The sequence below is a fragment of the Rhinoderma darwinii genome, chromosome 1 (genome assembly GCF_050947455.1).
Source record: "Rhinoderma darwinii isolate aRhiDar2 chromosome 1, aRhiDar2.hap1, whole genome shotgun sequence".
NCBI classification, from domain to species: Eukaryota; Metazoa; Chordata; class Amphibia; order Anura; family Rhinodermatidae; genus Rhinoderma; species Rhinoderma darwinii.
In genome coordinates, this window is record NC_134687.1 from 326201093 (window position 1) to 326215151 (window position 14059).

General features: G+C 40.6%; 1 protein-coding gene across 1 annotated transcript in view; it reads right to left on the reverse strand.

Annotated features, from left to right (window-relative positions):
* Positions 1-847: 847 nt before the first annotated feature.
* The window catches only part of IGFBPL1 (insulin like growth factor binding protein like 1), a 76609-nt gene continuing 63397 nt past the window's right edge, over positions 848-14059 (reverse strand). Inside the window, exon 5 of the mRNA XM_075851556.1 lies at positions 848-980. The gene's annotated coding sequence lies outside the window, so the exon portion shown is untranslated. The remainder of the gene's footprint in view (positions 981-14059) is intronic.

Here is a 14059-nt window from a genome sequence, read left to right on the forward strand (position 1 = left end):
AAAGTAGCGTTTGTAGTCTGTGAAGAGTGTGAAAAATGTAATTTCTAAAAAAGAATGTTTTATGTTAACTGTCAAAATGGTAGGATACAGTTGCTTTCAAATGACTGCGAGACTCATCACCCAGCAACATAGAGGTGCCAACTAACCGGCAGGAATCTGGATATTTTATTCATGTCTAGGGCCTCTGGAGGAACAATAGGATCATTTGTACAATTCTCTGTAAGTCTATGCTTCTATATTATGTAATGTAGTTATAAAAAATGTACATCTCTAGTTTGGAGGTGTATAAATTCTTCAGGTGGTATGTTCAGGCATAGATCTGTACAATATAAGCCAATGGATCTGCATACATCTAATCTATGCCAAAAACTTGAGGTGGGTAGAGCCTTAAAGGGGTATTGCAGTTTCAGACGCTTTCGGTCCTACTCATGTGATGATCACACAGGTGCAAACTTATTACAGTTACAGTACAGTTATCAGAGCTGTGTCTTGTAACAAACCCTGCACCTGTGTGTCCATGACCTGACCAGGACAGATTTTAATCACCTGGAAGTAAACAATTAATGTTCCTGTTAAATGACTGCAATCAGAGATCTTGAAAAGTGTAAAGAATTGATAAGATATACTTTTAGAACTTTTCATTATCCAAACAATAACATTTATTTGCTGTAACTAGGATAACCCTTTAATATTAGTCAAAGTAAAGTTTATGTTGTATACCTGCTTATTCCTGGACAAAGAAATTGAGTACATCAGTTTTGCCTAGCCTTAGGAATTGAGTTCCTTGGTTTAACCCAATTTTCCACTCTTTTGTCGGCTTGACACCAATGGTTTTTAGCTATGAAACTTTATTAAACTCACTTTATTGTCTATTTCAAAGGTTTTACAAAAACATCATATTAACGATATAAAACTATTTCTACATGTTTTATACATAATTAAGCAATCAAAATGTTGTAAAAACACGATGTTCTTCAGTCCTGCAGAAAAAAAACAGAAAAACTGATATTAGTGATGTCCCTAAAATATGTATTGGATCATAATATTGAAATACATTTCTCAGTTATAATAATAAATAGATGAGGTCTTAATAAAAGTATTTATCTTTAACATCGAAAACCAGGCTTATAGGTGTTTGTCTCATAATAAATATTACATTTCTCTGTTAGAACTTACACAACAAACATTTTGTAATTGTGTAGATATTGCTGTTACATACTTGTTATATCGCCCCATGGTGTTCTTTAAATTCTCTCTCAGTTTGTATACAAGGAGAACTGTCAATCAATCTTTATGGGGGGGGGGGAGAGCAAGATTCACCATCCTTGCAGCATTTCAAGGGGTTGTCTCACGATTAATCCCTTAGTGACCAGCCTATTTGACCGTGCCATTTTTTAAGTTTTTCCATCGTCGCATTCATAGAATTATAACTTTTTTATTCTTCCAACTACATATCTGTATAAAGATTTTCTTTGTTTGTTTTTAGCGGGACAAGTTGTATTTTTTAATAGCACCATTTTGGGGTACATATAATTTATTGATTAACTTTTATTAACCTTTATGGGGGGGGAATAGAAAAAAAAAAGCAATTTCGCCACTCTTTTTTGCTTCTTAAATTTACACCATTTACCATGTGGTATAAACATAATAACTTCATTCATATAGTTTTTTATGTTTTGCTACTTTTGGGCCTCATGCACAGTACGGATCCGCAAATACGGATGTACATCGTCCGTGCCGCCATTGCGGGCAAGAATGGGACATTTTCTATATTTTGCAGAACATTTCTATGGGCCGGACACACATCCATAAATATACAGAAAGGTGTCTGCGGCCAATATAAATTAATGAGTCTGCAATTTTATTCGTAATTACAGATGAAAATTACGGTCTTGTGCATGGGGCCTTACACAGTAAAAACACTTTTAAAACAAATTTTGTTTTATAGTTGGGTCATTACGGACACAGCACTACCAAATATGTGTAACTTTTTTTTTTTTCATAATAAAGCATTTTTTAAGGGAAAAAGGTTTGTTTGTTTTTTGTTTTTTTTTTACTTGGGATTTTTACTTATTATAAACTTATTATCCTTTTATTTTAGTCCCACTGGGGGACTTCACTATGCGATCATTTAATCGTTTTTATAATATACTGCAATACGTCTGTATAGCAGTGTATTATTGCCTGTCATTGTAAAACTGCCTAATGACTATCATGCCTAACATGTATTCACTAAAGGCAGACTTGGGAGCCTTTGTTAGGCCCACGGCTGCCATAAAAACACCTGATGGGTTGAGAGGGGGAGCCCCCTCCACCTAAAACCACTGAGATGTGGTGGTTGCTATTGAGGGGTTAAACAGGCGGAAACTATGCTGATTTAGATCCCGGCTGTTTGAGCAGGTGTGCTCCAAGCCCTCAGCTACCTCTTGTAGCTGAGAGCAGGGAGCTTTCACTCCTCCCAGCAGTGCTGCTTTATTCTATTGCAGCACCATAAAAAGGCTACTGCATCAGAATAAAGCCTGTTAGTGACCGCCGTAAAACACCTATGGGCGGTCACTAACGGGTTAAATATTACATTTCACTGTTTGATCACCCAAAACATAAATTTTTTTCCACTTGGAATAATATATATACACCGTGTTCCAAATTATTATGCACATTGGATTTAAGTGTCATAAACATTTAATTATTAGTTTTTCAATTAAACTCATGGATGGTATTGAGTCTTAGGCTGGGTTCACACGAGCACATTAACGTCCGTAATTGACGGATGTATTTCGGCCGGAAGTCCCGGACCGAACTCAGTGCAGGTTATGTACGATGCTAGGAGTCCCTGCCTCTCTGCAGGACAACTGTCCCGTACTGTAATCATGTTTTCAGTACGGGACAGTAGTTCCACGGAGAGGCAGGGACTCCTAGCGTCGTACATAACTATGATGCTAGGAGTCCGGCTCCCTGCACTGAGTTCGGTCCGGGACTTCCGGCCGAAATACGTCCGTCCATTACGGACGTTAATGTGCTCGTGTGAACCCAGCCTTAGGGCTCTTTGGATCATTGTAATCAATCTCAGACACCTGTGATAATTAGTTTGCCAGGTGTGCCAAATCAAAGGAAAACTACTTAAGAAGGACGTTCCACATTATTAAGCAGGCCACAGGTTTCAAGCAATATGGGAAAGAAAAAGAATCTCTCTGCTGCCGAAAAGCGTGAAATAGTGCAATACCTTGGACAAGGTATGAAAACATTGGATATTTTAAGAAAACTTAAGCATGATCATTGTACTGTGAAAAGATTTGTGGCTGATTCAGAGCACAGACGGGTTCATGCAGATAAAGGCATAATGAGGAAGGTTTCTGCCAGACAAATTAATAGGATTAGGAGAGCAGCTGCTAAAATGCCATTGCAAAGCAGAAAAACAGGTATTTGAAGCCGCTGGTGCCTCTGGATTGCCGCGAACCTCAAGGTGTAGGATCCTCCAGAGGTTTGCAAGTGTGCATAAAGCTATTATTCGGCCGCCCCTAAACAATGCTCACAAGCAGAAACGGTTGCAGTGGGTTCAAATACATGAAGACTAATTTTCAAACCGTGTTGTGTACTGATGAGTGCCGTGCAACCCTGGATGGTCCAGATGGATGGAGTAGTGGATGGTTGGTGAATGGCCACCATGTCCCAACAAGGCTGCGACGTCAGCAAGGAGGTGGCGGAGTCATGTTTTGAGCTGAAATCATGGGGAGAGAGCTGGTAGGCCCCTTTAGGGTCCCTGACGGTGTGAAAATGACCTCTGCAAAGTACGTAGAGTTTATGACTGACCACTTTCTTCCGTGGTACAAAAAGAAGAACCGTGCATTCCGTAGCAAAATTATCTTCATGCATGACAATGCACCATCTCATGCTGCAAAGAATACTCTGTGTCATTGGCTGCTATGGGCATAAAATCAGAGAAACTCATGGTGTGGCCCCCATGTTCCCCTGACCTCAACCCTATTGAGAACCTTGGACCATCCTCAGGCAAAATATCTATAAGGGTGGGAGGCAGTTCACATCAAAACAGAAGCTCTGGGAGGTTATTCTGACATCCTGCAAAAATATTCAAGCAGAAACTGCCCAAATACTCACAAATTCAATGGATGCAAGAATTGTGAAGGTGATATCAAAGAAGGGGTCCTATGTTAACATGTAACTTGGCCTGTTGATTTTTTTTTTATTGAAAGAGCTTTTGATTTCCGTAAATATGACCTCTTGATGCTGCAAATTCAACAAATTACCATTTTAGTTCTCTTTACAACCTTTAAAATGTTTTGATCTCTGTTGTGCATAATAATTTGAAACAGTGCATTTTGAGTTTTTTACTTCTAAAAAAAAATCTGTTATCATTAGATTTGTTCAATAAAATTTGCATTATACTCCAACGGTTAATGGCTTGAAGATTATACTGACTGTCATTTGTATCGACTATTTAGGAAAATCAGCGAAAAATAACATTTGCATAATAATTTGGAACGCGGTGTACATACACCTGTAAGAGACAACGATAGCTTGGAGACCAAGACCGAGGACACTGCTGCTGACCCGACACGCGTTTCGCAGAGGCTTCGTCAGGGGGTGTACTTTTACATAGTAACCGCTTCCCTGTTTGTCGTATGGATAATGCAATTTGCGGGAAGCACTGGCTTTCCATGACGTATCCATACGACAAATGTTGGGAAGGGGTTAAAGTTCTAGCCCTATTGAACCTAATTTATATGAAATCTGTCACTGGGTTTATGCTGCTTTATCCTAAGGCAGTATAAATTAGTGCCTCAAACACTGATTTCATTGATATACACATACGTACGTTGGTACATACATACATATATTAGTGCTGGTTATCACTTACCAGTCGACCAGTCCGCAATATCTTGCTATTGAGAGGAGACTGAATAGACTCCGCTTGCCGGCTTTCCCTTCTTACATGCAACACAGCAAACATATTTTAAAAGTGTGGTGGGCCCCGCAGACTCCCACCTAGCTTTTAAATCAACTTTTTTTATGTAGTGACACAACGTTGGCATCACAATAAATCGCTAGGTCACCCTGGAGATGGAGGCAGTGGCTGGAGCCTGGGTGAGGGCGTAGCTAATGGCTCATGGGCCCTGGTGCAAAAGTCCTTCTTGGGCCTCCCCCAACTTCTCATGGCTGACGGCCCACAGCTTTCAACTGCATCGCTGGGTCTCCTAAAAGACCCAACGATGCAGCACTAGCAGCCAGGTCTTAATATGCCAGGGTACACAGCATATGTATAGCACTACGACCCTATAACTATGTATAGGATTAGATAGAGTGGCTCAGCAAACTCGCTCGCTGGCATTGTGGCTCCAGCACTGGACCCAGAAAAGGTAAGATAATGATTGCTTTGCTTTTTTATGTGTTACTAATTTTTTTGTGTGTTTGTGTTTTTTTTACTGGTTTGGTTGTTGGACTACTTCAGATTCGAGGACTACTTCGATTACTTTTTTTTTATTTTCAATAAAATGGTTAACAAGGATTGTGTGTGTTTTTTTTATTTCAATAAAATATTTTTTCTATGTCGTCGTATTTTTTTAAAACTTTATTATTACCACCTTAGTAATGGCCGCTGGCTGACTGACAACGCCCATTACTAAGACGGGGCTTAATGTTAGCCAGTGAAAAGGCTAGCAATAACTCCCATTATTACCCAGGTACCCACCGCCACTAGGGGTATCGGGAAGAGCCGGGTGCCCAAGAACAGTGAGCCTTCTCACCCTGGTAATTCTAGCCTGCTGCTGCTATTTTGTATCTAGCTGGTTATGAAAAATGGGTGCCATGGGTGCTTATTTTTCATAACCAACTAGATACAACATAGCAGCAGGCTAGTATTACCAGTGTGGGAAGGCCCACTGTTTTTGGGCTTTCCCAGCCTAATAATACTAGTGTGCGGCTGCCCCAGTGCCCGACCATCACTACAGATTGTCGTGTACTGGATCGCATCCGGCTCTTCCCAGTACGCCTGGTGGTGGTGGGTACCAGGGTAATAATGGGGGTTAGTGTTAGCCTCTGCCCCATCTTAGTAACGGGCGCTGTCAATCAGTCAGCGGCCATTACTTAGGCAGCAGTAATAGAGTTTAAAAAAAATCAGACGTAGTCCAACAACCGAACCTGTAAAAAAAACACAAACACAAAAAAAAACCATTAGTAACACATGTGATAGGCTTAGATATAGGCTCAGATGTGTGATCCTGTCTGATGGGCCCTGTATCTAAGCCTACCACATGGTAGGCACAGATACATGGTCCTGACAGACAGTAATCAAATACAGTATAAGATTAATATCTGCTGGGGCTGTGTATCTAAGCCTACCATGTGGTTGACTTAGATACAGGGCCCGTCAGATAGGATCACACAGGGCCTGTTAGACAGGGGCTTGTATCCAAGCCTACCATGAGGTAGGCTTAGATACAGGGCCCCAGCAGACAGTAATATTATGCAGTATAGATACAGGGCCCATGCGTAATCCTGCCTGCTGGGGCCCTGTATCTAAGCCTACCAGGTGGTAGGCTCAGATACAGGGCCCATGTGTGATACTGTCTGTTGGACCCTATATCTAAGCCTGCCACAAGGTAGGCTTAAATACAGTGCCCAGCAGAAGGATCACACCATGTGTGATCCTGTCTGATGGGCCCTGTATCTAAGCCTACCATATGCTAACGTTATAATTACCCTCCTCTTCGGCTCCGTGCGCAGCGGAGGTCCTGACGCCACCCAGTGCCGTGACGTTGTGCACGGCATAGAGCGTTGTGTCGTCATAGACATCGGGACCACCGTTGCGCTAGGAACGAGGATGGTAAGTATACTGTTACTATAGTAACCATGGTAATGGAGGCCCGTGTAGTTTACTACATAGACCCCAGTTACTATAGTAACTTTTCATAGATGTGGTGCGGGGGGCCACGGGCCCTGCTGGGTCCTCGCAACTGCGACCGGTGCGACCCCTATATCCAGCGCTTGTGGTGTGCCTCTGTTGAGCCCGGGTCCCTGACAGGAGTACCATCTGTACTGCACTGATAGCGGCACTGCCTCTCGTTTTTTCGTGAGATGATGTGAAAAGAACAGAGTGTGTCTATCTGTCTGGAGACAGTAATACGGAGGGCTGCTGGCGTTTCCATATAGTGTGAGGTTTCACATGGATTTTGTTTTTGTTTTGGGTGGTTGGTAGTATGTCAGCCGCATAGTGAGGGAAAAGCGTGATTAGTTAGAGCCGAGCAGAGGTTACCTTATGTTTTGTTAACTCAAAGTTAAAGAGGCTCTGTCACCAGATTTTGCAACCCCTATCTGCTATTGCAGCAGATAGGCGCTGCAATGTAGATTACAGTAACGTTTTTATTTTTAAAAAACGAGCATTTTTGGCCAAGTTATGACCATTTTTGTATTTATGCAAATGAGGCTTGCAAAAGTCCAAGTGGGTGTGTTTAAAAGTAAAAGTCCAAGTGGGCGTGTATTAGGTGCGTACATCGGGGCGTTTTTAATACTTTTACTAGCTGGGCGTTCTGATGAGAAGTATCATCCACTTCTCTTCAGAACGCCCAGCTTCTGGCAGTGCAGACACAGCCGTGTTCTCGAGAGATCATGATGTGTCGTCACTCACAGGTCCTGCATCGTGTCAGACAAGCGAGGACACCGGCACCAGAGGCTTCAGTTGATTCTGCAGCAGCATCAGCGTTAGCAGGTAAGTCGATGTAGCTACTTACCTGCAAACGCTGATGCTGCTGCAGAATCAACTGTAGCCTCTGGTGCCGGTGTCCTCGCTCGTCTGACACGATGCAGGACCTGTGAGTGACGACACAGCGTGATCTCTCGAGAACACGGCTGTGTCTGCACTGCCAGAAGCTGGGCGTTCTGAAGAGAAGTGGATGATACTTCTCATCAGAATGGCCAGCTAGTAAAAGTATTAAAAACGCCCCGATGTACGCACATAATACACGCCCACTTGGACTTTTACTTTTAAACACGCCCACTTGGACTTTTGCAAGCCTCATTTGCATAACTACAAAAATGGTCATAACTTGGCCAAAAATGCTCGTTTTTAAAAAATAAAAACGTTACTGTAATCTACATTGCAGCGCCTATCTGCTGCAATAGCAGATAGGGGTTGCAAAATCTGGTGACAGAGCCTCTTTAAGACTGTACGTTTATTTTGGATTCTGTTGCAAAATAAATAACAGGCAAAGTATCTGTTTTGAAAAATAATTTCTGTGTCACTGTCTTTGACTGCTTTTTGCCTACCGCTACAGATATATATGTGTTTATCAGGTTGATCAACAAGATTCATCCAAGGCTAAGAGCTACTGTACTCCCAGTCTCATGCAAATTTGCTGTATACTCCCATCTGCACTAGAAATAACACCATACAACCATCTACACATCATGATGTGAGCTTTTATTTGAAAGAAATCCATCATCTGCAGCTGTGTGAGATATATGAGAATGCAACAGCTTTTATCATTGAAAAACACATTCTTATAACAAAGATCTGTCTACAGGTAACTGATGAACAGATACAAAGAGATACCAAGACTGCAGGGAGCAGCTGCTCTTGTATTATTAGAAGAAGGCTGATATCAGAAGGGCACCAACAACAATTACATACAATTGTCATGTAAATATCCTGAGAAAAATTGCTATTGATCTCCAAACCAAGATACCAGAGAGAAATATAACTTTATATAAACAGTGGACTATCTAAGACTGGTACTTTTCTATGCAACAAGCACCATCATATTGTATGAGGTGAACATGATATTACTATATGTACAAAATGCACCAATGGAGAGATATAAACAGCACTTACAATCCAGGATGAATCTACACAGATAAGCAGTACAACAGTAGCAGGATACACAGTGGGGAAACACTTAGGGTATGTGCACACACACTAATTACGTCCGTAATTGACGGACGTATTTCGGCCGCAAGTCCCGGACCGAACACAGTGCAGGGAGCCGGGCTACTAGCATCATACTTATGTACGATGCTAGGAGTCTCTGCCTCGCTGCAGGACAACTGTCCCGTACTGTAATCATGTTTTCAGTACGGGACAGTTGTCCTGCAACGAGGCAGGGACTCCTAGCATCGTACATAACTATGATGCTAGGAGCCCGGCTCCCTGCACTGTGTTCGGTCCGGGACTTGCGGCCGAAATACGTCCGTCAATTACGGACGTAATTAGTGTGTGTGCACATACCCTTATTTGGCTCAGTGAAGGACATTTTTAAAACGACATTAGGGGAGAATAAGGTAATTCATTTTTCATTCGTGGCCCGAATACAAATGTTCTTACATAAAGCTACTAAAAGTCATCAAATTATTAAAAATGACAGGATCCAAGATGAAAGCACGCTTTTTTTTTCATGCTGGATATGCTGCGGTGGAGCTGCTCTAAAATTACCTATTTTTGGATTGATAATGGGAGAATGTGGTCAGAGTCCATGCCAAAGGGTTTCATCCTAGCCCCCAAATCACTCCCCTCAGCCCGCTGCTGTAGGAGCTAACTGCTGTGAGAAGACTGTGGGTATATCGGAGCTTTATTAGAGAGGTGCCTGACTTCTAGACATTTATCAAAGGTTATGTTTTAAGATTAGCTTGTTCAGTAATAAATCAGTTTGTTGAGCTATCAGTTGCTAGCTGCTAAGTTAGGTTGTGTGTCTGTGATATTTTTGGGGGTTTTCTTCCAAAAACCAGGAAAGTCACTTATTTCACATCCTCTGGTCCTGCACATTCATAAAAGTTTTACTTAACCCCTTCCCACTCGTGGGCGCTAGTTTCTTAGCGCTTTCCCATGCAACTGTACGTGAGGGTGATGGCGTGGGGTCAGAAATTGAGCCCCCACCATTACCAGCGTGTGTCAGCTGTATATTATAGCTGACAACCTGCTGTAAAGACAGGAACAGGAGCCAGCTCCGATCCCCGCCGATTAACCCATTAGATGCCGCTGTCAATAGCGACCACGGTATCTAAAGGGTTAGAACGCCATCAGGCCCCCTCGCGAGGCAATTGCAGGGTGCCAATAGTCGGAATGGCAACCAAAGGCCTAACAATGGACTCCAAGTCTGCCATTTACTGAAGCCTATTAGGCCCTGTCAGAGGCAGGACCTATTAGGCTGCCTGTCAGTGTGACACTTACAGCTATAATACTAGTATTATACCAGCGATCAGACAGCTGGACTTTCAAATCACCTAGTGGGACGGAAAAACAAAACCATAATCATCAACATTAAAAGAAAAAAATGCTGGAAATAGATTACCCTGTGTGTAATGAATCTATAGAATATATGAGTTTCACTTTTTGAATTGAATTACTGAAATAAATTAACTTTTTGATGATATTGATGATATTCTAATTCATTGAGAAGGACTAGTATATTCCTATACCCGAGATAACCCGCTTAACAGTTTATGAGGTATTTGACTTCAGTGGTACAACCTGGACACAATATATTGTGTACTAAAATGGCATATCAGTGGAAAATGTCAATTTTTTCACCATCCGCTGCGCATTTATTTTTTGTAAAAAAATACCTTTTGGGTTAAAATACTCACTACACCACTTGATAAATGCATTACAGGGTGTAGTTTCCAAAATGGGGTCACTTCCTGGGGGTTTGTTTTTTACTATTTGGCCTCAGAGCCCTGCAATTCTGGGCCACTGCTGTGAAAACAGTAAAATAGGCCTCGGATGCCCATGGTGCTCTTTCATTCCTGAGTCCTGTCATATGTCCAGGCAAATGATAAATGCCTTAAAGGAATGTAGTTTCCAAAAATGGGGTCACTTCTCTGGGGTTTGCACAGTACTAGTACCTCAGGGCTCTGCAAATGCGACATGGCACTTAAAAACCAATCCAGCAAAATATTTATGCCAAAGAGCGCTCCTGTATTTGAGCTCAGCCGTGTGTCTAAACAGCAGTTCATGACCACATATAGAGGATTTCTGTACTCAGGAAAAATTGATTTACAAATGTTAGGATTCTATTACTCCTTTATTCCTTTTGAAAATGAAAAAATTATAAATTTTAGTGGTAAATTAAATTTTGATTTTCACTTCCTAATTCCAATAAGTTATGCAAAAAACCTGCGAGTTATGAATGCTCACTATATTCCTAGTTAGGTTTCATGAGGACTTTAGTTCCCCAAGTGGAGTCACTTTTGGGTGGTTTCCATTGTTTTGGTCCCTCAAGAGCTTTGCAAATGTGACATGGCACCCGAAAACCATTTCAGAAAAATGTGAGCTCCAAAATCCAAATGGCGCTCCTTCCCTTCTGAGCCCTGCCGTGTGTCTAAACAGCTGTTTCTCTCCACATATGGGGTATTGGTGTACTCGGGAGAAATTGCTTTAAAAATGTTGGGGTGCTTTTTCTTATTTAACCCTTGTGAAAATTAAAAAAATCTGAGCTACAACTACATTTATTGAAAAAAATATACATTTTTATTTTACTGCTTAAGTCAAATAAATTCAGCAAAAAAACCTGTGTGGTCAAATGCTAACTATACCCCTAGATAGATTCCTTGAGGGGTATAGTTTCCCAAATAGAATCACTTTTGGGGGGTTCCCACTGTTTTGGTCCCTCAGGGGCTTTGCAAATGTGACATAGCACCTGAAAACCATTCCAGCAAAATGTGAGCTCCAAAAGCCAAATGGCGCTCCTTCCCTTCTGAGCCCTGAAGTATGTCTAAACAGCAGTTTATGACCACATATGGGTTATTGGCGTACTCAAGAGAAATTGCCTTACAAATGTTGGGGTGCTTTTTCTCCTTTATTTCTTGTGAAAATTAACAAAATCTGAGCTCAATCTACATTTTACATGAAAAATTAAAATTTTCATTTTCACAGCTAAATTGTAATAAAATCTATGATATTTTGTAGGGTCAAAATGCTTACTGCACCCCTAGATGAATTTCTGAGGGGGTGTAGTTTCCAAAATGGTGTCTTTTTATTCTTTTTTCCTATGTTTTGATGCCACAAGACCTCTTCAAACCTGAATAAAAATAAGGCCCTAAAATCACCAGGTGCTTCTTCATTTCTGAGGCATGTGTTGCAGTCAAGTAGCACACTAGGACCACATATGTGATATTTCTGAAAACTTCAGAATCAGAGTAATAAATAACTAGTTGCGTTTCTCTGTTAACACTTGCTGTGTTACAAGAAAAAAAAGGATTCAAATTAAATATCTGCAAAAAAAATCTATGAAATTTCTACATTTCACCTTCACTTTGCTTTTATTCCAGTGAAACGCCCAAAGGGTTAAAAAGCTTTCTAAATGCTGTTTTGAATACTTTGAGGGGTGCAGTTTTTAAAGTGGGGTGATTTATGTTTTTTTTTTTAATATATAGGCGTCCTTAAAGCCACTTCAGTACTGAACTGGTCCCTAAAATAATAAGCTTTTAAAATTGTCTTGAAAATGTGAGAAATTGCTGCTAAACTTATAAGCCTTGTAATGTGCTAGAAAAATAAATGCCAAAAAATAATGCCATCATAAAGTAGACATATGGGAATTGTTAACTAGTAACTATTCTGTGTGGTATAACAATCTGTTTTACAAGCAGACATATAATTCTGGCAATAACAATTTTTCCAAATTTTCTTTACATTTTGGTGTTTTTCACAAATAAATACTGAATGTGTCTACCAAATTTTACCACTAACATAAAGCACAATGTGTCATGAGAAAATCACTTGGATAGGTAAAAGCATTCCAAAGTTATTACCAAATAAATTGACACGTCCGATTTGAAAAAAGGGGCTGTGTCTATAAGGCCAAAACAGGCTCGGTCCTTAGGGAATTAAATATTTTATAGCAGCTCTACTCTGGCTTCCCTAATGATATCTGTCTATAATTCACCATGCTATGTTAATGGTTTTAGCTGCTAAACTATTAATACTACTAAATTGGCTCAAAAGTACCCCCTAATGATTTACCTATGACATATAAAGTTGAATCAAATATTTCATCTCGAAGACCTAGCAAGCTGGGAATCCAGCCCATACAAGTTCATAAAAATATTGCAACCTTGGATAACTCACAAACATAGTTTCCTGTAAACTCCCTGATAAACTTTCTAAAGGTTATATTTAGGGTTCTGTCAACTTACATCTTATAGAACTACCTAATTTCTTCAGAACAGTCAGTACTGTGCAAAAGTTTTAGGCAGTTTTGTAAAAATGCTTTAAAAAATTAGAAGTTTTTTTTTATCAATTAACAAAATACAAAGTGAATGAACGGAAGAGAAATCTTAATCAAATCAATCTTTGGTGTGACCACCCATTGCCTTCAAAACAGCATTAATTCTTCAGGGTACACTTGCACAAAGTCATGGATTTTGTAGGATTATAGTCAGGTGTATGATTAACCAATTATACCAAACAGGTGATAATGATCATCATTTTCATATGTAGATTAAAACACATCATTAACTGTTACAGACACAGCGGTGTAGGAGACTTAAAACTGGATGAGGAACAGCCAAACTCTGCTACAAAGGTGAGGTTTCACAAAGGTGAGTTTCATGTCACAGGACCACCATGGGAAGACTGAGCACAGCAACAAGACACAAGGTAGTTCTACTGCATTAGGATGGTCTCTCCCAGGCAAAGATTTCAAAGTAGACTGGGGTTTCAAGATGTGCTGTTTAAGCTCTTTTGAAATACACAAATAAACGGGCATTGTTGAGGACCGTATGATGCACTGGTCGGCCAAGGAACGTTAGTGCAGCAGATCAAAGACACATCATGCTTACTTCCCTTTAAAGTCTGAAGATATCCAGCAGTGCCATCAGCTCAGAACTGGCAGAAAGCAGTGGGACTCAGATACACCCATCTACTGTTCAGAGAAGTCTGGCCAGAAGTGGTCTTCATGGAAGAATTGCGGCCATAAACAAGTCTCAACTACAGTGAATATAAAAAGTCTACACACCCCTGTTAAAATGCTAGGTTTTTGTCATGTCAAAAAATCATTAAAAAATGAATTATTTGAGAACTTTTTCCACCTTTAATATGACCCATAATCTCTAC